This window comes from Macaca nemestrina, chromosome 5 (assembly GCF_043159975.1).
Source record: "Macaca nemestrina isolate mMacNem1 chromosome 5, mMacNem.hap1, whole genome shotgun sequence".
In the NCBI taxonomy this organism is placed as follows: domain Eukaryota; kingdom Metazoa; phylum Chordata; class Mammalia; order Primates; family Cercopithecidae; genus Macaca; species Macaca nemestrina.
The window spans coordinates 81,449,658-81,474,028 of NC_092129.1; the positions used below are offsets into that span (position 1 = coordinate 81,449,658).

General features: G+C 39.4%; 1 long non-coding RNA gene across 2 annotated transcripts in view; it reads left to right on the forward strand.

Moving 5' to 3' along the window:
- Positions 1-1,110: 1,110 nt before the first annotated feature.
- LOC105478790 (uncharacterized) overlaps positions 1,111-24,371 on the forward strand; it is a 76,791-nt gene continuing 53,530 nt past the window's right edge. For both annotated transcript variants that reach the window (XR_011623498.1, XR_011623499.1), the window contains exons 1-6: positions 1,111-2,058; positions 2,421-2,508; positions 13,706-13,844; positions 15,505-15,616; positions 18,153-18,237; positions 20,383-20,544. This is a non-coding gene — a long non-coding RNA (uncharacterized lncRNA). The remainder of the gene's footprint in view (positions 2,059-2,420; positions 2,509-13,705; positions 13,845-15,504; positions 15,617-18,152; positions 18,238-20,382; positions 20,545-24,371) is intronic.

Below are 24,371 nucleotides of genomic sequence, written 5' to 3' on the forward strand. Positions count from 1 at the left end.
TAGTTAATGTACATCTCTAACTTTAATAGCTGATTCCAATTGTTTTCCAAAGGGGTGATACTCTTTAGCAGTGTCTAAGAGATGTGGTTTTGCTAGATTCTTGCCAGCACTTGAGACTGTCAAATTTACAAAATCTTGCCAATACAGTTGGTGTCAAATGGCATCACTGTATATTTTAATTTTAATTTTCCCAATTACTAAAAAGTTAAGCAGCATTTTTATAATTTACTGGCCATTTGTGCTTCATTCTATGTGTGCTTTGTGGCAAAAAATATAACCTGTATGATATCAATCCTTTAAAATTAGTTGAATTTCGTTTCATGGCCCCGAATGTGTTCAATTTTTTTTTTTTTTCCCTCGAGGCAGAGTCTTGCTCTGTTGCCCAGGCTGGAGTGCAGTGGCATGATCTTTGCTCACTGAAACATCTGCCTCCCGGGTTCCAGCAATTCTCCTGTCTCAGCCTCCTGAGTAGCTGGGATTACAGATGGCCACCACCACAACCAGCTAACTTTTGTATTTTTAGTAGAGACAGGGTCTCACCATGTTAGCCAGGCTGGTCTCGAACTCCTGACCTTGTGATCTGTCTGCCTTGGCCTCCCAAAGTGTGGGGATTACAGGCGTAAGTCACTGTGCCCGGCCAAACGTGTTCAATTTTTATAAATTACTATTTCAGCTTGAAATGCTTCTCTACTCTTTGAGTAAAATGTTCTATATATGTCAACAGGTAAAGTTTGTTAACTGTATTGTTCAAATCTATATCCTTACTGATATTTTTCTGCTTTATTGAGTGAGCTTTGAACCACTGAGGCATGTTAAAATCTTCAGTTTTACTGGTATGTATATATTTTTGCTTGTAATTCTTTTAAGTTTTACTTTATATAGCTGCAAGCTATATTATTTAGAACTTAGTTTGGAATTTTTATATCTGGATGGTGAATTTAACCTTTTTTCATTATTTAGTTTCATTGTCTTTTGCCTTAAAGTCTATTTTGTGTGATATTAATATAGTAATATCAGCTGTACTTTGTTCATATTTTATATATATATATATATATTTTTAAACAACTTTTAATTTAGGTTCAGGGATACATGTGTGGGTTTGTTATATAGATAAACTCATGGCATAGGGGTCTGTTGTACAGATTATTTCATTAACCAGGTGCTAAGCCTAGTACCCAATAGTTATTTTCTTCTGATTCTCTCTAAAATATGTATCTATTTTCATCCTTCTAGTTTCAATCATTTGTTATCCTTATGTCACAGGCTTCTTTTTAACATACCTCAATGGTGGATTTAAATTTTTTATTCAATCTGATAATTTTAACTTTTAAATAGGTTTATTTTCCCATTTGGATTTATTTATTGTACATTTATATTTATTTCCACATCTTAATTTATGTTTTTTAATTTGCTCTACTTTTGTATGTTTTTTCTTTAGCAATTTAGGATTTGTCAATCTGATGATTTGAGGCATTCAATCTGGAAAATTCATCCATTACTTCTTTGAATATTGTTTCCTCAAAATTTCCCTATTCTGTCCTTCAAGAATTTCAATTTGACTTTTGTAGATATTTGCACTCTACCACATTTTTCATATTTTACATATGCTTATGTCTCTGTTCTGCATTATGCAAAATATTTTTATTTATCTTCCAGTTCATTAATTCTTTCTTATATTGTATCTATTCTTTTGTTTAACCACCCTTTGAATTTTTAATGAAAATTATTTTTTATTTCTAGAAGTTCTATTTGGTTATTTTTTCCAGATACTTCTCTTCATGTTTTATAGTCTCTTGTTCCTTATTCATATTTTAAATTCTCAAGCAGGTAGTTTCTTGAAGTAATCCCAGGGAACAGGAGTAGGGGACTGGAGAAAGTGAAACAAGGAAGAAGAGAAAGGCAACATGAGAGTGCCTTAGATGTTGTCCACTATGAGCAAGTGGAGCTTAATTTCATCAGGACCTTTTGAAGAGCTGACATCTCGGAATTGTCCACCAAGAATGTAAGATGGGACTTATGGATTAGCTTTCATATCCCATCAACCAAAGATTGCCCCAGGTATGACAACGTCCTTGTGCTTCCAGATAATACATGTATGAGTGCCAAATTATTTCTGAAGGCTTCCTAACTGATAGCAGAGAAGTGCAGGGACAGAGCAAGAAATAAGTGCAAAGCACTACCAGGTTATGCCTGTCATTCTCTATTGTATAATTGCACTACTTGATGTCTTTTGGGGTTTGATTCTTATGATTATCATTCCTATTGGCTCTACACTTATGGTGCTTTGTTTATTTGTGTTTTTTATTAGAGCTTATTCTGCTCTAAGCTTTTATTCTTTGCTAGTTTATCTGTGGGAATTGTTTGATGATTGATTTTAAGTTTGACTCCTTTATAGTAAATTTGCTTTTTGATTCTGCCAGGTGTCTGTCAACCTAATAATGGACAGAGAGAGATTCTCCAAAGACAATGAGTTTATTTGGGAATGTACAGAGGATTTCCAAATTTGGGGTATGTGGACTATGGGGACCAGAGTCATATCCAAAGTGGTTAAGGCGAGGGGAAGGTTTTAAAGGTAGAAGAGAGAAATACATGTAATTTGTTTTTGTTTTGAAACAAAGAGAACATTGGTTACTGGGGCTTATTTCAGGAGTGGAAGTCAGTTCATTAGTGGAGACAGTGTGTCAGGTAAGTGTTCTTTTGCATCCCACTATCTGTCCTTGTGACACAAGTAGCAAGCTGCCATTTTGAAAGTTCTTGGCAAAAGTCCTTGGAAAATCCACAGGCGTATGTGCATGAGAGCCCTCACTCAGTCGTATCATAGGCTCGCGTATATGAGCCTCTCTTTCCTTAACCTCCTATTATATTTGGGTTTGACACAAGCTATTCCATCTTGATGTCGACAACTTTCACACATCTGAGTGCATTTCCAGCAAAGAACCATTGTAAACCACATTCTTAACCTGAAATTCTGGGGGGAGTTTGGATTAGAAACCCAAATGAAAGTCTGTTTTCTTGTTATGAATTCTTTACATTGAGGTCTCTTATTAGACTCCCCGGCTTGGGCAGGCCCTAGACTTTGCCTTGTATCCCCATATCCTATGACCTTATGAAAAACAAAAGCCAGGGTCATCAAGGATCAGTGCATATCATTATAGTGAAAACTGACTTTGGGGTTCAGCATGCCTCTCTGGGTCCACATTTCCATGTAATTTTAGGCATCTCAGTGTTCCTTACCTTGTTGCCAGCTTATCAGCACATTTTAAAAAGTTTTTTTCTTTTAATTTTATGCATCAATTTTGGGTGTTTTTAGTGGAAGGGTCAATCAAAGTAGGTTGTAATACTGCCTGAAATGAAAATATTCATTATTGTATTGTCAGAAAACTAATGACATTCCTCATAATTCAGAAAGCCATCTCAAATTCATTATTAGCATCACACTATCGTCAGAGCACAGGTTGGCTAATCAGTTTGCCTAGGATGGAAACTTGGCTCTAATATTTACTAGCTGTGCAGTCACAGGTAAGTTAATCAGTCTCCCATTGTCTTGGTTTTCTCAGCAGAAAAATAGTACCTACTTCATAGGCTTGTGATGAACATTTAATACATTAATATATGTAAAGCACCCAGATTCATGGAAAATATTAAGTGCTCAATATATATTAGGTAGTATAATAATAATTATAATAATAATAATCATTATTATTTTTTGAGATGGAGTCTTGCTCTGTCGCCCAGGCTGGAGTACAGTGGCTGGATCTCAGCTCACTGCAAGCTCCGCCTCCCAGGTTCACACCATTCTCCTGCCTCAGCCTCCCGAGTAGCTGGGACTACAGGCGCCCGCCACCATGCCCGGCTAATTTTTTGTATTTTTAGTAGAGATGGGATTTCACCGTGTTAGCAAGGATGGTCTTGATCTCCTGACCTCATGATCCACCCGCCTTGGCCTCCCAAAGTGCTGGGATTACAGGCGTGAGCCACCGCGCCAGGCCATTAGCTAGTGTAATTCTTCTTCTTCTTTCAAGGTTACCTTTGAGCCAATCTACTCTTTCATTGCTCTTTGATTGAATTAAGTGGGTATTATTATTTCTCTTAAAACAATCCTCCAAGTGTTAGTAAGAGGAGGTCATTCTCAAATAACACCTAACCCATGTCTTAGGGAGAATTTTCAACCCTGCCCCCAACCAGACACCACTCAGCAAGCTGCTTCCCCATTTGCTGTCTTGGTTTCCTTATCTAATGGTTTGATAGGGTTGTCTGTGGGAGCAGAGGGACCCCAGCAGCATGACCCCAGTCAGGAACAGGACTCTCAACACTGCTATCCCACTCTATCCCTTTACCCGTTCCCCACCTCATTGTCCTAGCCTGTTTTGTGCTGCTATAACAATACCTGAGTCTGGATAATTTTTTTTTTTTTTTTTTTCTTTTGAGACGCAGTCTTGCTCTGTCGCCCAGGCCGGAGTGCAGTGGCACGATCTCGGCTCACTTCAAGCTCTGCCTCCCAGGTTCACGCCATTCTCCCACCTCAGCCTCCCAAATAGCTGGGACTACAGGTGCCTACCACCACGCCCAGCTAATTTTTTGTATTTTTAGTAGAGACGGGGTTTCACTGTGTTAGCCAGGATGGTCTCAATCTCCTGACCTCGTGATCCTCCCGTCTCGGCCTCCCAAAGTGCTGGGATTACAGGCTTGAGCCACCGCGCCCGGCCGAGTCTGGATAATTTATAAAGAATATAAATTTATTTCTCACAGTTACAGCGGCAGGGAGATCAAGATCAAGGTGCTGGCAAGTTTGATGTCTGGTAAGGTCCTGGTCTCAGCTTCCAAGGTGACACCTTGAATGCTGTGTTCTCCACCAGTGGAGAAATGCTGTTCCTTACATGGCAGAAGAGCAGAAGGGGATGAACTCACCCTCAAAAGCCTTTTTTTTTTTTTTTTTTCTTGAGACTGAGTCTTGCTGTGTTGCCCAGGCTAGGGTGCAGTGGCATGATCTCGGCTCACTGCAACCTCTGCCTCCCGGGTTCAAGCAATTCTCCTTCCTCAGCCTCCCAAGTAGCTGGGATTTCAGGCACCCGCCACGGCACCTAGCTAATTTTTGTATTTTTAGTACAGACAGGATTTCACCATCTTGGCCAGGCTGGTTTTGAACTCCTGACCTCATGATCCACCTGCCTTGGCCTCCCAAAGTGCTAGGATTACAGGTGTGAGCCACCGTGCCCAGCCAAAAGCCCTTTTATTGCAGCATTAATTCACTCACGAAGGCAGAGCCCTCATGACTTAAACATTAGACCTCCAACCCTCAACACTGTTGCATAGCTGATTAAGTTTCCAATACGTGTTTTAGAGGGGACAAACTTCAAACTGTAGTACCCAGTAACACTAACAATAGAACAGAAACTCTAATAATATGATTTAAAGCATTGGAAAGACCTTGAAACCTGAAACCATCAGATCGAAGTTTGAGTCTTAGTTCTGTCACTTACTAATAAGGTAAATGATGTAACCATCTACCCACCTCTCAGTGTTGCTGTGAAAATTAAACAAGGTAAAGTTCTTAAAGTTCTTGGTAACTGCAAAGCCCTACATTAATACAGGTATTATTAAGAGGTTGGAGACCATGTTTAAAAGATAGGAGGTGAGGCTGGGCATGGTAGTTCACATCTGTAATCTCAGCATTTTGGGAGGATGGGGCAGGAGGATCACCTGAGGTCAGGAGTTTGAGACCAGGCTCAGCAACATAGCAAGTCCCCAGTCTCTACAAAAAAAATAAGTAAATTAGCCAGGGGTGGTGGCCCATGCCAATCATCTTATCTATGCAAGAAGCCTCAGGAGGATTGCTTGAACCCAGGAGTTTGAGGCTGCTGTAAACTGTGCTCGCACCACAGCACTCCAGCCTGGGCAACACAGTGAGACCCTGCTTCAAGATGAATACATAAATAAAAAGCTAGGAGGTCATTAAAAAAAACCACCACAACCCTTTATTTTCATCTAGAAGAATCAAGCATACTGTTGATCAGTGCTTGTGAGGACAGTGGGTTATGCAACATGAAGCCTAGTTGCTGTAACATCATTAAACATGAATTGACATCACCACACACAAGAGTGTGCTCCTCCACCAGACTAAATGCAGTGATCATTAACTTACGCGCAAGAGGCTAGAGTGTGTGTGTCAACACAGAGTTCAGCTGTATGTACTTATTCCACTAAGTACTTGTGACACGCTATGTCAAGAGTTCAGTGGCTGAGTTTCACATAGGGCAGCGTGACTCATTGGGATTATTAGGATCCTCCAGGAATAACTTCCCTGAGTTGATTGTCTTTGACAGATCAGTTTGCTTAGATTAAAAAGCAATTGCTGCTGTCTAGTCAAATTTAAACACTTTGGCTGGAAGAAGCTGAACTCTCACTCTGTCTAGTCTATAGAAACACCTTAATGTGAAAATTACATCGAATGTAGTGAAGAAAAAAACTGAGTTAGCAAGACTTCAGGGTATGGTTTTGTAATAACATAAGGACGCGTAAGTGCCAAACACAAGTGACCCCAGGCATATGTGAAGGAGGCAGGAGTACATTGCTTTTAATAGCAACTTGATCTGTGCCAATGTACTGCTAAGTCAATAACAATGTTTGAGGTACCGCTCTGCTCTACGTTCATGTAACATTGACCAGGAGTAGAATCTGGACAGAAAAGATTTGTCTTCTGGGAAGAACAATGAAAGGTATTTGTCTTCTGGGAAGAACAATGAAAGGAGATGGTATAAATCTAGCCATCTCCCTCTTTCCTCTTTCTGAATGGACTCGGGAAGTTGATAGAAGAAACAATAGCATCAAGGGGAATGAAATAGCAGTATGCTAAAATCCAATTCCTGTTTTTAAAAAGCTGAGTGGAACATCCAGTTTAAGTGAAATTTAAGCCTAATGCCTGAAATTACATTCCCAGCCTGCATGAGCTGTAGATGAAATGGAAGCTGAGATGACATTAAGCTGACATCCAACTTATCTGTGGTGGATCAGCAAATAAATAGAGTTTTGAAACTAGTTGAGCAAGATTTCATACATAGCCTCACTTTCATCACAGCCTTCTTTTATGTTTATGTTTCTTGATCTCTTTGACTGTGGAGGCTAACTGGGATGTTCAAAGTGGAGAAGATGAGAAGCTGGGTTTGTTAGGCTCCTCTCCTCTTAGTATTAGATCCCCCAAGAGTGTAATCCTTACATCCAAGGCTACAGAAAGCATTGGTTATACAGAATTTTAATTGTAGTAAATATGGTGTCCATTACCCTCACAACAAAGAGCATTGTTACCCTTTCCATCTGTTAGTATATTCATGGAGTTATGCAACCATCATGATTATCTAAGTCTAGAACATTTTAATCATCAGGAAGAAACCCAGGTATCCATTAGTAGTCACTCCCATCCCCCTTTCCCCAGTCTTAGGCAACAACTAATCTACTTTCTGCCTCCATAGATGTGCTTATTGTGTACATTTCATTTGAGTGGAATAACATAAGATGTGCCCTTTTGATACAAGTCTCTTTTACTTAGCATAATGTTCTTATAACTCATCCATGTTTAGCAATGTAGCAGTACTTCATTTCTGTTGCTGAATAATTATACATTAATTGTATGAATTACAGAACATTTTATTTATCTACTTACCAGCTAATAAAAATTTGTATTATTTGGCTACTATGGATAATAGTGCAATGAACACTCATATACATGTTTTTGTGTAGAAGTTTGTTTTCATTTCTCTTGGGTATATGCCTAAGAATGTAACTGTTGGTCATATATTAGTAGTAACTCTGTATTTAACTTTTTTGAGCCATGACCAACTGTTTTCCAAAGGGCTAGAGCATTTTACATGTATGAGGGTTCCAATTTCTTCACATTTTTGTCAGCACTTATTATTATCTGTCTTTTTGATTATAGCTATCCTAGTGGGCATGAAATGTTATCTCACAGTGGATTTGATTTGCATTTCTCTCGTGGCTGATGAGGTTGGTTGTGTTAGTCCATTTGCATTGCTATAAAGAAATACCTGAGACTGGATAATTTATAAAGAAAAGAGGTTTATTTGGCTCAAGGTTCTGCAGGCTGTACATGAAGCATAGTGCCGGCATCTACTTCTGGTGAGGGCCTCAGGAAACTTACAATCATGGAAGAAGGTAAAGGAGAGCCAGTGTGTCACATGGCAAGAGACGGAGCAAGCAGGGGGTTGGGGTTTGGGGTGGGAAGGTGCCATGCTCTTGTAAGCAACCAGATCTCATGTGAACGCATCACTACTCATTACTGCAAGGAGGATACCAAGCCATTCATGACAAATCCACCCTCAAGACCCAATACCACACGTCAGGCCCCACCTCCAACACTGGGGATCACATTTCAACATGAGATTTGGAGGGGACAAATATCCAAACTATATCATTGGATGAACATCTTTTCATATACCTGGTGGCCATTTTACATCTTTTTTTTTGGAGAAATTTCTATTCAAATCCTTTGTCCGTTTTAAAGCTGAGTCGTTTTTATTATTGAGTTGAAAGAGCTCTTTATATATCTTCAATACCAGTTCTTTTATCAGATACGTGATTTGCAAGTATTTTCTATCATTCTGTGGTTGTCTTTTCACTATCTTGAAGATATTGGTTTTAGCATAAAAGCTTTAAAATTTGGTGTAGTCCAATTTATATTTTCTTCTGTTGCTTATGCTTTTGGTATTATATCTAAGAAAACATTGTTAACCAAGGACAGAGATTTATATCTAAGTGTTCTTCTGAATTTTATAGTTTTAGCTCTTACATCTAGGCCTATAATTGACTTTAAGTTAATTTTTGTGTGTGGTTTAAGGAAGGAGTACAACTTCTTTTGCTTTTCATGTGGATATCCACTTGTCCCAGGACCATTTGTTGAATAGACTATTCTTTCCCCATAGAATCATCTTGACACCTTTGTTGAAAAATCAATTGGCCATAGATGTATGAGTTTATTTCTGGACTCTCAATTCTATTCCATTGATCTATATTCTTATCCGATTCCAGTCTTGTACTGTCTTGATTACTGTAGCCTTGTGGAAAATTTTGAAATCAGGAAGTGTGAGTTCATCAAAGTTGCTTTTCTTTGTGGAGTTTGTTTTGACTATTCTAGGTCCCTTGCATTTTTATATGAATTTTAGCATTATCTTGTCAATTTTTGCCAAAAATCTACTTGAGATTTGACACGGATTGCATTGAATTTGTAGATAAATTTGAGGACTATTGCCATCTTAACTAGAAACCCACAAATACAGGATGTCTTTCCATTTATTTAGATCTTCTTTATTTTAACAATGTTTTGTGGTTTTCAGTGTACAAGTGTTGCATTTCTTTTGTTAAGTTTATTCTTAAGTACTTTATTCTTTTTGATGCTATTTTAAATGGAATTTTTCCTTAATTTTACTTTCAGAATGCTTATTGCTAGTATATAAAAATAAATACAACCGATTTTTGTATGTTGATCTCAAGTCTTGCAAACTTATTGAACTCATTTGTTATTTCCAATAACTTTTTATGAATTCCTTAGGATTTTATCTACACAAGATCATATTATCTGTGAAGAGAGATAGTTTACTTCTTCTTTTCCAATACGAATGTCTTATTTATTTTTCTTGCCTAATTGCCCTGGCTAGAACCTCCACTATGATGTTGAATAGAAGGGGTGAGAGTGGACATCCTATTCTTGGATGGAAATCCTCATCGATTCTTGCTCTTAGGGGGAAAGCATTCAGTCTTTCATCATTAAGTGTGATATTAACTGTAGGTTTTCATAAATGCTGTTTTTTAAGTTGAGGGAGATACCTCCCGCCATGGGTTGAATGTGTCCCCTCCCAAATTCATGTTTAAACTTAATTTCCATTGTAATGGTATTAAGAGATGAAGCCTTTTGGAAAGTGGTTAAGTCATGAGGCCCTTGCCCTCATCAATGGATTAGTGCCTTATAAAAGGGTAGGGGGGATCTAGCTCAGCAGACCTTTTTGCCCTTCTACCTTCTACCATTTGAGGATACAGCGTTCACCTCTTCTGCCATGCCAGGATGCAGCAAGGAGGTCTTCAGCAGACACCGAATGCAGCCTTCCCAGCCTCTAGAACTGTGAGAAATAAATTTTTATTGTTTATAAATTGCCCAGTCTGTGGTACTTTATTATAGCAGCACAAATGGACTAAGACACCTTCTATTCCCAGTTTGCTAAGTGGTTTTATCCAGAAGGGGTGTTGGACTTTGTTAGATAGAATACTTTTACTGTGTCTATTGAAATGATCATGAGGTCTTTGTCATTTATTCTATTTATATGGTGTATTACACTGATTTTTGTTTGCAAACAAACTCTGTTAACTTGCATTACTTGGATAAATCCCACTTGGTCATGGTGTATGATCCTTTTTATATGTTGCTGGGTAAGTTTGCTAGTATTTTGTAGATTTTCTAACTTATATTTACAAGGAAACTTGGCTTATAGTTTTCCTTTTTGTGATGCTTTTGCCTGGTTCTGGTATCATAATAATACTGGCCTCATATAATGAGTTGGGAAGTGTTCCCTCTTGTTCTGTTTTTTTAGAAAACTGCAAAGAATTGGTATTGTTTAAATGAATGGTAGAATTCACTAAGAGAAGCTATCTGGTCCTGAGATTTTCTTCGTGGAAAAATTAAAATTAGTGACTTAAGCTTTTTACTGTTATAGATTTACTCAGATTTTCTATTTCTTCTTGAGTCTTGTTTTGTGTTTGCATTTTCTAGGAATTTTTCCATTTCATCTAAGTTGTCTAATTTAGTGGTATATGGTTTTTCGTAGTATTCCTTTGAAAAACTTTTTATTTCTGTAAGATTGATAGTGATCTTTCTTTTTTTTCCTGATTTTGGTAATTTGAGTCTTTGTTTTCTTTGTCAGTCTACACAAAGGTTACAGTAGTAATTTATCTGTAGGACTTTTTATGTGTAGAGTTTGCTTTAATACAGGAATTAAACAAAAATTCCTGAAGGCATTTCTTCTGATTTCTTGGTCTTCCCAGAATGTAACTTCCCCCTTTTCTCTCTACCATGCTAATAAGGATTGCTTACTCCTTCCTTTTATCCCCCAGTTATGGCTATCCTCTTCTTTGTCCTTCAAGACACAATTTTGATCCCACATTCCAACATCTAATCAAACCAAGGGGTCCAATGAAGTACATTTCACTGTCTGTGTGTGTTTCTTTGGTGTCTTTGCCGAATCTCGTGTAACACTACTGACTCCAGTCTTTCTACTTTAAATTATCACAATTCAGAAATTCACTTTACTTCATAGAAGTATTCTACGTTTCATGCTTGGGAAGTCGATTTTGTTCATGCCATTTGAATTCAAAGTTTAACAACAAACTTGCTGCATCATATTTAGACACTCAGGATTTTGTTCCTGGAAGGATTTTAGAGATTATCCAGGATTAAGCAGCAGCCACTCAGTACCAGTCAGTTGTTGCCAGATGGGAATGAGAACCCACTGTGACTAGATCTTCTCATTAAAACAAACAAACATAAATCTGTGTATTTGTGGGAAACCTCCAAATTTTTAAGTGAAAGCAATGAATTAAAAACTCTTAAAACTCTGCTAACGTCAAGGAGCCTGTTCTTTTAGTTTATTTGTATCCTGCTTTGTCTGCTAACGTCAAGAACCCTGTTCTTTTAGTTTATTTGTATCCTGCTTTGCTAACGTCAAGGACCCTGTTCTTTTAGTTTATTTGCATCCTGCTTTGTCTTCAGCATGCAGTGGAGCGGTGATGTTCCTGAAGAGTTTAGCTGAAGGAACTCTAGGAGATTATAGGTCTTGCTGTATCTTAAGAATGACATAAACAAAAAAAAAAAAGTTATTATCTTCAGCCTTTTAATATAAATATAGACTATTTGGAACCAGATGGGTATTAAGAAGCTATGTGAGTGAACTGTCTTCCCTCCTTAAACTTTTACACTTGATTAGCCAGTCATTTATGAAGTTGGATCTTCAAAGACAGTTTATATTAGCCCTGGGAGTAGTCCCTTCTACTTAGCTAGAAATTGAAGTGATACTTTAAAATTAAGCATCTGTTCTCCTATTCAGCTCAAGTTTTAAGGACTGGTGCCTTCTGGAAGTGGGGTGCCCATAAAGAAGCATCCTGGGCAATTTGACATTCAAAGAAAATGGCCTGGAAAACATGCCCACGAGGATTCCAGCACCAGTATTCAAGGCAAAGCTGTCAACATGTTTAAAGCCATCCTGGGAAGTGACTAAAGGCACTCACATTTTTAAAACTGAAAATGAGTGCTATTTGTTTTGGAGATAGAGATAGAATATCCCTTTTGATCTTTTTCTTTTTCTCACTGGCTGATCTCAGGATTTGGTTTCTCTATTCAGAAAAAGAGCATGGTTGAACATTTTGCTCTCTTAAGAGTTTTGAGCCCTTTACAGCTGACTGGCATAGTCCATAGTTTCCTGATACCTTTCTTAAGATTTCCTTCCTGAGGAAACTGTGTCTCACAGAGGAGGAATGACGCCTTTGACCACATCCTGCTGTTCTTGTGGCTGAGCAGTTTTTTTTCAGATCTCAGGGAAAGGCAAGGTGAAGTCACCTCCTAACACTTCTCTTTTTTCCCTATAGACGTTTAGAACTAGAAGCCTTTGAGCCAGCACAACTGTGCGTGTAAATACGTTTTGCCAAGTAAGGAGATCCATTTAAACAGGGCCCATTTAACGGGGAAAATGAAAATCTTGAACATTCAGCCTGGGAGATGACTGATGCTGGAGCACGCCAATAAGTGTAGTATAAAAATCTCTCTATTGAAAAACCGAAGTGCTTTTACATCCTTGTCTGTGACTTCTGTTTTTAATTCATTTAGGCAATGTTGATTTTTTTCCCTCTTAATGAATAGCAATTGAGCTGTACATTTTACATACCAGTAAGTGACTATGAGATGCTTTTGAAAATTAGCCACTAGCAAGTACATTTCACATCTGAAGCAACATTTTGGCAGATGAACTCAGCTTAAAATTGGGACTGCCGTGAACAGTTAATTCCATGTGGAACGCCACCAAACCTTTAGGCATTAAACGGAGCATGGTGTAAATCCTCGATGTGTACATTGCACTTGATGAGATGGCTGGCCATCCTAATAAAAAGTGAGTCCAGAGGCTAGACATCTGGTATGGTTGTTTTTGCAAAATAGTTTGTCACATTGCAGCATATAGAAAAATAATAATTGTCATTCTCTTTGCCACCATTCCTCCCAGGACTGTGTTTTTGTCTGCTCTCCTGTCAGAATTATGTTAAACAGTAAAAATAAAAAATATGCTCCATAGTTTTCCAAACTTATCTTTCTCAGTTGGTTGCTCTTAAGGAATGTGACTTACGACCTCTACTTTTGGATGCTGCAGTTTCTTTCTTTCTCACACATATAAGTAAGATCTGCTGAAAGGGTAAAGGAGGAGGATGTATGTTTTTCAAATGCTGACTTTCTTTTACTACCTGCTTGTATCTATGTCAAAGAACATGTTGTATTTCCTCCTTTGCTGAAAGTCACTTACTCTGCTTCATTTTGCTTTCCAGTTCTGGTTAATATTTATTATTTTGAAGTCTTAGTTTTATTTTTGTAAACATTGAGATCTGTGACTTCAAATTATTATTCATTTACCCATTATAAGTATCTTTTTTTTTTTTTTTTTTTAAGACAGTCTAGCTCTGTCGCCAGGCTGGATGATAGTGGTGCAATCTTGGCTCACTGCCACCTCTGCCTCCCGGGTTCAAGTGATTCTTGTGCCTCAGCCTCCCGAGTAGCTGGGATTACAGGTGTGCGCCACCATGCCCAGGTAATTTTTGTATTTTTCGTAGAGACAGGGCTTTGCCATGTTCGCTAGGCTGGTCTCGAACTCCTGGCCATGAGTGATCTGCCTGCCTGGGCCTCCCAAAGTGCTGGGACTACAAGCATGAGCCACTGCGCCCAGCCCATTATAAATATCTTTTAAGTGTTTAATTTACTGGAGCATCAAAATACTTAAATTGGTGAAGCTAGTATGGCTTGTTTACCATGCATTCTAACTTTGAGATGTTCTGACTGTGAAGTTAAGTAGAATGTAATGATTTGATCCATATATCTCACCTCTTCAGTCCAAGGTCTGTAGGTTAGAAGTTAGAATGGGAAAGGGGTAGTGGTGTTTTTTCACCTCTCTTCTGTCTGGAAAACTTCTAACCCTTTCCCTTTGTACGTTTGTCAAATCCTACTTGTCCTTCAAGCATCTTGATACACTGGTAGCATTAATTATGTATTCTAGAACTCCTTACACTTGAGGCACAATGAAAAGCTTCTTTCATGCAATGTTTCTTTAAATATAGGAAGTTTTAAATGGACATTTGGGGCTGTGCTTTCAATTACACTTTGAAAAGACTTTCCCCAAATTGCTACTGTCAAAGACAACCCTATGTTAAAAAAGAGAGGACAGAGCAATTTATATCAATGAAAAAAATATCTAAACTTTATTGAAATCACTGTATTGTTCACCAACAAAAAGGTAGACTGTATTCTGAAGGCTTCTTCTAGAGACTGAGCTGCCATTTGGCTGAATTGCCCTGGCCTCACTGGGAGTGAATCTCTGCCCCTAAAATGAAATCTCTTCCTTACTTACAAGTAAGTAATACTTACGAGTATTTACTGTGGTTATAAGTTTTTGTTCTTTCATAATAAATCTAGCCCAAAGACATTTCTTTCCTGTAAATTTGCCTCCACAGAAGTGCTCGTAAACAGTATCTGCCTCCATTACCTGTGGTAGACCCAAGTTTGACCATTTTGTAGAGTAAGCATATGCACTAAGAATCAATATGTGTTTTATTAGCACCAAGAGACTCATTGGATTGATTTTTTTTTTTCTTTTTACCTTTATGGGCAATTGCTATAAAAAGGTAAATTAAAAAGTTAACCATCTGCTACCTCACTTTTCATTTAAAATCTTTTATTTGATTACTCTTTCCAGGTAATCAATGCTTTCTATTTTGCTATTATACTAGGTAGTGAATGAAGGTGGTTTTAATTTATAGCTTTTATTTATCTTACAGAATTGTCAGAGTCACAATCTTTATGCGTCCTATTAGTAGTCTGGAAAATATTTCTTACTACATCGAAACAGAACAAAATTCAATTTAGAAATATAATTTCCTGCCATGGAGACACTTGATAACAGGGGGGAGATTAATGGAGCCCAGTGACAGAAACTTGATTTAAAGCAGGAGATTAATACTGCTTTATCAGCCTACACTGCAAGTGAATTGGCTCCTAAAGAAAAAAAAATCTGTTTGAAGTTGCTGAGTTGTCTGCCTGTCGGCTGGAAAAAGGTCCCTGGACATCTATTTTGTTATTGCCGAGTATTTGCTGCAAGCTTGTCCATTTGACAACATAGGAACAGACCTGCACACAACACCAGTCTTGCTTATTTTACAGTAGTAACATGTTTCTTCTTATTCCTTTTGATCCCACAGGAAGCTTGGATGCTGTGGAGGTCAGCCTCTGACTTAAGGGGATTATATTCAGTAAATCATGTCAAAATTAACGAATAGAATTGCGCTGACACTTCAGTTTGGTTGGATTTAGGTAAAATGTTTAAATGGTATTTTTAATTGCAAAGCTCCTGCCCCTAAGTCCCATTAAAAATATTTTTTTTTTCTATCCTTGACAGAAGTCATTAATTTCCTTTCCCAACTAGAAAAGTACGAATCTTCCGGAAGAACCTCAAGTAAATCTGAAGATTACCTTAATAGATTGAAATGCTCACTATATATGTTCTGAAACAAAATTTGGAGCTTAGAGAACTGTTAGAAATAAGTGCTAAAGGAAATGGGTCCAAATTTTGAGTTTGATTCCCGGGAAATGAAAGCGTTTATATTGCTGGAATTAAATTTTCAAACTTGCACTTGAGCTATGTGAATTTTTAACTTGATATTTGTCTGGAAAATAAAAAAGACGTAGAAGGAGTTCGTCACCCAGTGGCTTCACAATAACGACCGTGTGTCTTTCAAAAGCTAGAAATTTTAAATTAATAGCTAAGCTAGAAGTTTTAAATTCATAGCTTAGTTACCTTATTACTGAGGGAAAGAGAAATGTTTAACAACTTCTGCTTGGTTTTACTGACTTTGAAATTTTGTAGAAATGAACGGAAAATGTTTTTCATTAATTTTATTAAGTTCTGTAATGGAGTATTTTGCCAGAAGTCAGAATATCTAGATTTTGTTCTAGGACACTTAACAACTTTCTGGGTTCTTATGGTCATTTTTAAACCACTTTCTATTTCTAAGAGAGCTGAAGGGTAATAATAATACTTACCTTCCCACATCACACAGTTATTGAGAATATCAAATGAAATGATTTCTGCAAAATATCTAGACATAGAAAGGGCTATAGCAATATAAACAGTGTTACCTAAAATATCATTAGTATGTATAAACTACTTTAAATATGTTGCATTTGGGATTTTCTTAGGGGAAGATGCATAATTTCACAGACATCTACCTTAATTTTATGTTGATGTGACTGAGACCATTAGTAGTTATTGGAATTGATCCACTGAAGGTTGCTTACATTTTTAAAAATACCTGGAGAATAACCTGTAGTGCATTTCTCCTTGGAACCAAGTATGTGGAATAACTGAAATAAGAGAAATGTGGCGTCCATTTCATTTGCTCGCTGTGAGCTCGCAGTACATGGAAAGCAGGAATGGTATGACTGAATAATACCGAAAATGACCAGCCTGGTGGACATGAGTTCTAAGGACTCCAGGCCAGATTCTTTGGGTGCTGCCCTGTCTGATGTCAGCTGTGTGATCTCTTTAGGCTTCAATAGCTTGTCCACTTCGTTTGGTGCTTGAAAAAACACATAAGCCTGCAGGGAACATTAGGCCCTGTTAAAACTATTTTCCTGGCTTGCAGGCACATACCAAACTCCCAGGTAAAGCACATTAAAGTGGCTAAACATTCACTCAGAGGGGAAGGAGTTGCTTTCAGGAATTTAAAATCATTTCTAAGCCTTAGAATTCAGCAGAGGACGACCTAAAAACGTTTTTAATTTCAATGAACATGCATATGCTTTTCTTTCCTCTTGTTTCACTGATCCAGAGGGACCCTCAGCGAATATGCCCCTTTGACCTTTTCCTAGTCATGCAATTACCCTCATCCTGCTTTTTCTCTTTTGCACTTCCTTTCCCAAATGGCCTTTCTTTGGTGGCGTGGTTTAAATTGTGCAGCGCCTACTTCAGACATGGCCGCCTGGATTAACTTTAATCCTCCACTCTGACTTGGCTGGGACCTGACCATCAAGGGCACTGCCCTCTTGGGAGCCAGTGTGGGTTTTGCCTGAGGTTCACAGTAACCCCAAATATTTACAAACATTGTGTTTTCCATCCTTGGGAATGCAGTATGGAAGATTTTACTTTCTCTTTTGTTTTTCTTTTTTAACTCCCTCTTCTCTGTGCTGAGTGACATTTGGGAACAAGAGAACCAAGTATGAAGATTACCAACTGCAACAGCTCAGCAGTGGTTATGAGTTTGGGTTGGCAACTCAGGCCCAGGAGACACAATAGGCTTTAACCTAACACCACTTTTATTCAGCTTTCTGGAAGGAAACAAGGCAGGAGACACAGCAAAAAGATTCAGGAATGTCATCATGGGGAGGTGCACCAGCTACATTAGTGACAGCTTTCTTTTTTTTTTTTTTTTTCTGTCTTTTCTCCCGCACATGGCCAAGGTGTGACAGCCAAGGTGTGTGGGGTAACCTTGTCACAGAGAGGCCAGCCCCCTTGCCCCACCAATGTTGTGTATGGTTTTCATCAAGCCCGAGGTCTGCATGCCAGCTTGCAGATCCCTCGACTTGGGTTTTTTTTTTTTTTTTTTCACACAATAAGGAGGGAGAGACCCTCATTTATCTCAACTCTACTGTTTCCAAGGAAACAGGGCCATGCAAGCTGAGGTCATTCTCAAGCAGGCCTGCCTTAGCTGAGGCCTGATGTTAACCCTTTATTTATACTCACGCCTACTGCTGTAGAAATGGTAGCATCACTATGTACAATGCTAACGCTTAGCTTCCATGTGCTAGTAGAATGTCTTTAATATCAACTTTATCGCTATCTCTTTTCTAGGGCAATAAATGGAAAGGAAAAGGCTGAGATAGAGATCCATTCATCTATCCCTTCATCCAACCATTCAACTCTCCAGTTACTGACTGTACGTTACATGCCTCACCTGAGTGTAGGGACTGAGGATGAAAAAATGGGCAGGATGCAGACCTGACCACTGAATGCTTCATAATCAGCAGGGCAACCTCTCTGCATGCGGGTTACTGTACTGCCAATCTCCAAGTTCCATACAAAACAGATGCTGTGAGAGCACAGAGAAGAAAGCAACTCGTTTTTTGGCCAGCATTTTGTATCTTATAGACTTTATTCAGCATTTCCTTAACATGTCCATATAGAATAGAAACTGATCTCCACAATGGTAACCCCGGGGTATTGCAAGATCCTAGGGTGCCCTCCAAATCACTGAAAAAAGACTTTAGAGTTATCTGTATTTTATTATATTCTAGGCCATAAATATTAAAATAAATTTTGTATTCCCTCCAAGAACATTAACATAGTATTATGTGTCTAGGAAATGAATGATAAAGGTTTGTTGAGTTAAGTCTAAATAATACTGCTAGGGGCATTTCCTGATATTCAAGACATGTAGTTATGGACAAATAAATAAGATACACTTCAAATTCAAACTTTTGGAGGTTATATCTTCCAAGAGTTCATATCTACTGAGAAAAGATAACATTATTTAAAAAATATGTTAAGGCTGGGGGCAGTGGCTCACACCTGTAATCCTAGTACTTTGGGAGGCCAAGGTGGGAGAATTGCTTGAGGTCAGGAGTTCAAGACCAGCCTGGACAACATAGCAAGACTCCATCTCTACAAAAACAAACAAATAAAAACACGTTAGATAAGTCCATTAATTGTTCTTCTGTAATAGGCTATGGGAGAGTAGTACTGAGGCATGTTACATTTCCAACTTTGAAACAGACGTCAAGGGCGTAACCGCTCCCTTCTACAACACGGTTCTTGATGTCATCATCAGATGCAGTTCTAAGCTGAGGAAGCCATTGATCTGATCCAGTCATTCTGATTTCATTACATAGGATACTTGTTTGTGACATTCACATATATTTTTTCCTTTTATTATTTTCTCTGAATACAATACAAATTCATGAGTCTTTTGCCAGCTTTGGGGAGAATCCAAGTTTAATGTTAGCTGATAACATGATTAATATCCATGTTTAGTTTCAACAAAGAAAGGAGGATAAAAATTAAAGAAATCAGCCAGAATGTAGACCAAAAATAATTTAAATAAAATTTAAATACCCTAAATTTAAGGTTATGCATTTCCAGAATCCAAAAGCTCATGAACCCATGGGAGTGTTAAGGGACTCCAACTAATCTGGAAAACAGTTTTTCATTGCCTGTGGAGTGGAAAGTAGGCATAACATAAGGAATAGTGCTATCATAACAAGACCGACAGCCTCATTTGACCATTTAAACTATATGCAGTATAACTTCATTAACAATAGATCATTTTAAAGAATGCTATTAATAGTTGCTTGCTTTTCATAATAATAATTACTCTTTACTGAAGACCTTCTGTCTATTAGGCATGGAGACAAACTTTTTTGAGACATTATTTGTAAGTTTTATATGACCCTGGAATTGAATTATCATCATCAACATTTACAGAGACAAAAACTACCCCTAAGAGAAGTTAAATGACTTTTCTAATACTACATCTATCTTGCTGTAAAGCTCACTCTCTGGCCAGGTGCGGTGGCTCATGTCTGTAATCTCAGCACTTTGGGAGGTCAAAGCACAGGGACGGGGGTGGGGGGATCACCTGAGATCAGGAGTTCAAGACCAGCCTGATCAACATGGTGGAACCCTGTCTCTCCTAGGGTGTGGTGGCAGGTGCTTGTAATCCCAGCTACTCTGGAGGCTGAGGCAGGAGAATCGCTTTAACTCAGGAGACGGAAGTTGCAGCGAGCCGAGATCATGCCGTTGTGCTCCAGCCTGTACGACATGAGTGAAACTCTGTCTCAAAGAAAAAATAAACATAAAAAATAAAATAAATAAATAAAGCTCACTCTCTGTCCTCCAGACCAGTCCTTATTCCTCTGAGGTAGTTCCCTAGGACCTAACTTAGGAATATTCCTTTTATCGGATTCCTGGGAACTGAGGCTCACTTAACTTTGCTGTGTGACATACATTCATGATGGTGGCAGCAATAACAGGATATTCTGAATTTGATCACAAGAAGTGACAACTTTGTTCTCTTCTCTTCTAGCAGCTGGAGGCATTTAGAGGGCTTTTCTGATGGCCACTGAAGGAGACAGAGCCCTCAGATGTCAGGGGACTTCCCAGTAGAGAAAGATACTGAGTCGAACTACAAGGGTGGATGGCAAGTGTCAACATGTGGATGAACTATGGCTTTTGATTCCCTTTTTTGGTGAGCTAGTTTCAGACTGCTGGGTTCTGTACAGGCAACTTCTAAGTAAACTAGAACTGACAGATAATAAACATATAGCTAGGGCTGTAGCAACAGAAATCAATGCATTTCAAGTTCCACATAAGAGAAAGCAGTCAAGGTGTTTCAAGCCCTTTTAGAGTGATGAATGCAATTTACACAATAAGCGAGAAAACATGATTGGGACTAGATGGTGTAAGATCCCATCTAGGAAAAGGAAAAGAAGTGTCTGATGGGGTGATGTTGTTAACCTTAGAAACCGCCGGCAAAATCAGCTCTGACAGTTATCAGAAAGACAAACACACACGAAACTTTGTGAATATAAGCCACAGAAATGGAAAAATTTGGGGTGTGTGTTGATCCACATCACGCTTATAAAAGATAGGGCCCAGCCTGGAACGTGCAGTTGACTGCATTTGTTTTTTTTTTTTTTTTTGAGACGGAGTCTCGCTCTGCCGCCCAGGCTGGAGTGCAGTGGCCGGATCTCAGCTCACTGCAAGCTCCACCTCCCGGGTTCATGCCATTCTCCTGCCTCAGCCTCCCGAGTAGCTGGGACTACAGGCGCCCACCACCTCGCCCGGCTAGTTTTCTGTATTTTTTAGTAGAGATGGGGTTTCACTGTGTCAGCCAGGATGGTCTTGATCTCCTGACCTCGTGATCCGCCCGTCTCGGCCTCCCAAAGTGCTGGGATTACAGGCTTGAGCCACCGCGCCCGGCCTACGACTGCATTTGTTTTAAGCGAGTCTACCTTTCTTGCCTGATAGACTTGGAACCAAATGACATCCAGGTCTAGAGACACATAAAGACATTTTATGCGAGTAGGGGGCAAGCAGACCCTGTATGTTTCCAGAGAGCTTTTGCCATGTCACTGCCAAATCTTAGACTAGTAGCTAATCAGAATGGCACAGTCCTCTGATGGAAGGCCTTATGGGGTACAAAATAAACGCACTGAAGTTGTTTTTTATAATGACATCTCTTATAAAATAGGCCTCATGTATCCCCCGAACTGTAATGTACTGCAATCATCTAATAACATAGTGATGGGAGTTGAGGGAGATGTCCCCCTATGCCCTCCAAAGACCAAACTCCCAACGTGGGGGTAAATCCTTCCCTTTCCTCTTCTGCAGAGGGAGCTTTTCAAGGAGGCAATAGCGTGTCCCTTGGGCTGAGCCTGGGCTTAGTAGAGAGACTCTGTGTGTAATTTTGGATCAGCATCCCTGCTCTGCTATTCTGTGACCTTGGGCAAATTACCTAACCTCTCTGAAGGAGAGTATCATCTGTTGTCATTGGGGATCATGTGATCCCCTCCTTCAGAGCATGACTGTGAGTATTCAGTGGGGTAATGCGTATGGAACACACAGCAGAGCCTGCACACAGTCAGCGCTCAATAGATGTTACCTTTATAAAGCTACGTCATTATTCTAAGCTTCCCTTCCTAACTTTTAAACTGGGCATAATACAAGCCCCCCGCCCCCGACCATGGAGCTGTATGTGAGATTCAAGCTAGTGTAGGTGGGGAGTCTGGCTCACAATCAGCCCTTGATGAATGGTGGTCGTTATTCCTTGGCCCTGTAAACCCTATCAGAGGTTAGACATGCAAAAGGAAGCCGGGTGCCATGGCTCATGCCTGTAATCCCAGCACTTTGGGAGGCCAAGGCGGGTGGATCACTTGAGGTCAGTAGTTAGAGATTATGTTAGAGACGGTGAAACACGGTCTCTACTAAAAATACAAAAATTAGACAGGCATGGTGGTGGGCACCTGTAATCCCAGCTACTTGGGAGGCAAGGTTGCAGGGAGCCAAGATTGCACCACTGCACTCCAGCCTGGGCAACAGAGCGAGACTCCATCTCAAAAAAAGAAATGCAAAAGGATTCAGCAGTCTGAAGGTTGATCCCAGGACACACACAAACTGAATGAAGATGAATTAGGTGAATAAAGTTCCATCTCCCTTCACTCTTTACCTCATTCAATTAGGCTCCTCACGTTGATGCACCACTGGTTCATCTGGCTTCAGGTTCAGGCTCCACCCCAGGAGTGACTTGTCAAGACGTGCTTGTTTCCTGGGTCCCAGGGCTATGTGCTCTCCTAAACTATCTCGCGTTCTTGCTTAATAGCTAATAGCTGGAGAAAAATGGTCTAAAGAAGCGTTTCCACCTGTCCCTACTTGCGCCTGTCTTGTTTACTGCACATAAAAGATTAAGAACTCATGGTTTAAAAAATCAAATCTGGTCTGACATAATCCCGTGTTCCAAATCACTATTGTTTTGTAAAAAATCAGCCTAAAACTTTAAGGCTTAGAACATTGACAACCGATTTATTATCCTGCTGATGAGGACTTGGGAAGGGTTCAGGTGGGCAGGTCTGGCTCTGGGTTTCTCACGTGCTTGCAGTCAAACTGTGGCTGGAGTCTCAGTACTTCTCCATCTGGGCTCTTTGAATGCGAGTGCTCGCAGGGGGGCTTTAGCTCTCCGGCAGGAGTGTTCCAGAGACCCAGGAGGAAGCTGCATCGCTGTTTATGACACAGCCTCAGAAGCAGGACTGATTATATACTTCGTGGGCCTAAGGCAAGGTGAAAACGTGGGCCCCTTGTTCAAAAATTCTTAAGAAGCTCGAGTGTAACAGCAGAGCATTAAACCAAGTGCAGGGCTCTTCTGAGCATGGGGCTTCTATGATTTCATAGGTCTCATGCCTATGAAAGTCACATGGTGTCACTCCAAACATACTTTATTGGTTTGCCAGTCACTAAAGTCAGATTCGAGGGGGAAGGGATGTAGAACCTACATTAAAAAAAAATTAATTTTTGTTGATACATAGTAGGTATATACATTTATAGGGTACATGAGATATTTTGAGACAGATATACAATGTGTAATAATCACATCAGGGTAAATGGGGTATCCATTACCTCAAGCATTTATCCTTTGTATTACAAACAGTTCAATTGTTTACTTATTTCAAGTGTGAAATTAAGTTATTTTTTACTATTGTCACCCTGATGTGCTATTAAATACTAGATCTTTTTTATTCTATTTTTTTAATCCATTAACCATCCCCACTTCCCCCTCTTCCCACCACCCTATTACCCTTCCCAGTCTCTGGTAACCATCATTCTACTCCCTATCTCCATGCATTGAATTATTTTACTTTTTAGCTCCCAAAAATAAATGAGAAAATGTGAAGTTCATCTCTCTCTGTTTGATTTTTTTTTTTTTTTTTTTTTTGAGATGGAGTCTCGCTCTGTCGCCCAGGCTGGAGTGCAGTGGCACGATCTTCACTCACTGCAAGCTCCGCCTCCCGGGTTTACATCATTCTCCTGCCTCAGCCTCCCGGGTAGCTGGGACTACAGGCGCCCGCCACCACGCCAGGCTAGTTTTTCGTATTTTTTAGTAGAGACGGGGTTTCAGCATGTTAGCCAGGATGGTCTCTATCTCCTGACCTTGTGATTCGCTCGTCTTGGCCTCCCAAAGTGCTGGGATTACAGGCTTGAGCCACGGCGCCCGGCCTCTCTGTTTGTCTTACTCCACTCAACATAATGACCTCCAGTTCCATCCATGTTGTTGCAAATGACAAAATCTCTTTTTATTTATTTATTCATTTTTTGTGGCTGAATAGTGCTCCATTGTGTATATGGAACACTTTCTTCCCATCCATTCATTTGTTGATGGACATTTAGGTTACTTCCAAATCTTGGCTATTGTAAACGGAGCTGCTACAAACATGGGTGTGCAGATAATCTCTTTGATATACTGATTTCCTTTCTTTTGGGTATATAGCTAGCAGTGGGATTGCTGGATCAGATGGTAGCCCT